The sequence below is a fragment of the Orycteropus afer genome, unplaced genomic scaffold (genome assembly GCF_000298275.1).
Source record: "Orycteropus afer afer isolate SDZICR_OR568_19922 unplaced genomic scaffold, OryAfe1.0 scaffold00174, whole genome shotgun sequence".
In the NCBI taxonomy this organism is placed as follows: Eukaryota; Metazoa; Chordata; class Mammalia; order Tubulidentata; family Orycteropodidae; genus Orycteropus; species Orycteropus afer.
The window spans coordinates 3,206,350-3,209,842 of NW_006921761.1; positions in this window are offsets into that span (position 1 = coordinate 3,206,350).

Consider the following 3,493-nt stretch of genomic DNA (forward strand, 5'->3'; position numbering starts at 1 on the left):
TGAAAAAGCATTTGATTGTGTGGATCATAACAAATTATGGGTAACACTGAGAAGAAGAGGAATTCCAGAACACTGAATTGTACTCATGAAGAACCTGTACATAGACCAGGAGGCTGTCATTTGAACAGAATAAGAGGACACTTCATGGTTTAAAATCAAGAAAGGAGTGTGTGAGGGTTATATCCTTTCACCATATTTATTCAATCTGTATGCTGAGCAAATAATCTGAGAAGCTGGACTATATGAAGAAGAACATGCCATCAGGATTGGAGGAAGATCAATTAACCTGTGATATGCTGATGACATAACTTTGCTTGCTGAAAGTGAGGATGACTTGAAGCACTGCTTGATGAAGATTGAAGAATACAGTCTGCACTATGGATTACATCTCAATATAAAGAAAACAAAAATCCTCACAACTGGACCTATAAGCAGAATCACAATTAAAGGAGAAAAGACTGAAATTGTCAAAGACTTCACATTGCTTGTTCTACAATCGACGCCAATGGAAGAAGCAGTCAGGACATCAGATGATGTATAGCACTGGGCAAATCAGCTGCAAAGGACCTCTTTCAAGTGCTGAAGAGCAAAGATGTCTCCTTAAGGACTAAGGTGAGCCTGACACAAGCCATGGTATTTTCAATCGCCTCATATGCATGTGAGAGCTGGACAATGAATAAGGAAGACTGAAGAAAAGTTGATGTTTTTGAGCTGTGGTGTTGGCGAAGAATGCTGAAAGTACCATGGACTGCTAAAAGATCTAACAAATCCATCCTGGAGGAAGTGCAGCCGGAATGCTCCTTGGAAGTGAGAATGGCCAGATTTCATCTCACCTACTCTGGTCATGTTGTCAGAAGGGACCATTCCCTGGAGAAGGATGTCATGCTTGCTAAGGTAGAGGGTTGACGAAGGAGGGGAAGGCCCTCAATGAGATGGATTGACACAGTGGCGGCAATGGGTTCAAGTATAGCAGAGATCGCGGAGCTGCTGTGGGACAGGCAGTTTCGTTCTGCTGTGCACAGGGTCGCTATGAGTCAGAGATGACTCGATGGCACCTAACAACAATAACAACTAAGTCATGTAACAATGTGGCTGAATCTCAAATATTTTATTCTGAATGCAGTCTTGCACAAAAGAATAGTCACTGCATTATTCCATTATAGGAGCTCTGGTGGCATAGTGCTTAAGGGATTGGACTGCTACCTAGAAGGCCGGTAGTTCAAACCCACCAGCCACTCCTTGGAAAGATCAGGCAATCTACTTCTGTAGTGATACGGCCTCGGAAACCCAAGGAAGGGTCGCTATGAGTCAGATCCAGCTCCATGGCAGTAAGTTTGTTTTTTTGTTATTCCATTAATATATTTCTGGAAAAGGCTTAAAGGTGAGAAAGATTCGAGCAATGGGGGTTGCTCTGGGTCAGGCAGTGTTGGCGACTGGCTGGGAACAGGAATGAGAGAACTCTTTGTGATGATGGAAGTCGCCTATAACTTGATAGGATGTGGGGTTACAGAGTACAGGCATTTGGCAAAACTCATCGGACCATATACACTTAAGATTTGTGTATTCCACTCTAAGAAAGTATAACCCCCCAAAGGAGGTTTCTCTCTCGCTCTCAATGTAGTACCACTTCCCTTCCCACTCTCTCCTCATTCAAGGCCTGGCCAGGAGCTGCTTCTTCCTTTAAGTCTCCCAGGCTCCACATGTAATCTTCACAGAGCACCCCCGTCCCACCTTAGAGAACTTGTTAGAAGCTGCGCTCACAGCTGCTGGCTCCTGGATGCCATGGGCAGAGGGTGTTCTTAAGTGACTCTTATGTTTCCAGCTGTTCTTTTCAAGAATTGGAAGCATTTTGAAGTTGTGGAAATTCAAGCAAGATGCGGCAATGCCACCCTGAAGTCCTTCAGTAGCCCAAGATGAGAAGGGTGCCAGCAGAAATACAGCAAGAAGGAAAGAAGTCTTCCTGAAGGGCCAGCAGTGTAATTGGATCGTGGGGATGTCGTCCCAGAAGTATAAAAAGTTTCCTGACTTTGTATGATTCTGTTTACAAACTTCTAATTGCTCCAGGGAGCACACTAGTCCCAATTACAGTGCTGATTTCAGACTGCCTTCCACACGTCATGGTGGCTCTTCTGAGGATTCTGCCTAAAACAGAGCCAAGATAGGGTGGAAGAGCTGGCTTTCACCCCATCTTCAAGTCAGAGCGGACATCCCAGCCTGGGCATTTGGGGTCAGTGCTGCTATATCTGGCCCCTGGCCTGTGCCTCAGCTGTGGGGACTCTTTCTTAGGTGCTTAATAAAGGTAAGTGAAGGCTGTTATACGAGTAAGCCTCCACCTTTCACCCAGGACCTTTTCTGGCCTCTGACTTGAGACTTCAAAGTGGTTAATAGGTTGGAGAAATGAAGAAATTTCAGTAGTATCACCAAGATTGAGGACCACACAGGACCCCTTCTTCCTACAAAAGAAAAATACGAAAAATTTCAGGCTCAGGTTATGGACAGCTTCAGAGACACCCCCAGAGACGCTATGGTTCCAAGCGTTCTGAGCCTCTAATGGCATGACTCTAGGGGCACCACTGACATTGGGGCCACAGAGGTGGTCAGACTTGTCCTGGAACTGTGCCCCACAGGGTGACATTTATCCCGTGAAGCCTATGAAAGCTGGAACAGCTTTGTTTTTCTGGGTCTTGAAAGTTTGTCACTCTTGACAGGGTGCCATCTTACCCCTTTTCTATTCATTGGAGTGGAGAACATTTGAGTTTTCCTTCTCTGACAGGTCTCCACCTTAGACAGGTGTCAGCTTTCGGGGGTTTTACTGTATTGCCTGCAGTGTAAGTGGAGTTCCCTGGAATTTCGTGCCCCTGCGGCCTGGCCGAGGAGTCCCCAGGGATGAGCTGCTCAGGCCTTGTGAGCCCTCCTTCCTCCTCAGCAAGGGCAGCTCTGCTTTATAGCCAGGGGTTCTGCATTGAAGGAAACAAATCTTTCTTAAAACTTTGAATATCACTGACTTCTTCCAATTCCAGCATAGACTATAGTCACCTGAGGCTTTGATAGGGAGAAGGAAGGAGGAAAGTTTACCCAAGTTAGAGTACAGCCCAAACCTCTGGGTTTATGTATCTGGCAACTTTCCACAAACTCAATGCAATTCTAGAAAGAGGCTAACCCACCACCTGTGGATGAGAAGCAGAAGGCTGCCTGTTTGGCTCTATTTGAAGACTTTTCTGACACTCCACAGCTCTGACCCACTCCACACTCCCATATCTGTGGAACAGACTTTCTGGGAATACAATGGCTCTTCATCACTGGAAGAGATTAAGCTGAAACTGAGAAGTCAAGTCTCAGAGCTTGCAGAGGATCTAGAATGGGAGAGAGGGTTTGGCTAGATTATCTGGGGGACATATTCAGTTGCAGGATGTCACTCTGGATGACATACCCAGCAGTTGAATCAGAAGGCTCATGAAATGTTAGTGCCCACTGATTCCAGAGTGGACACTCA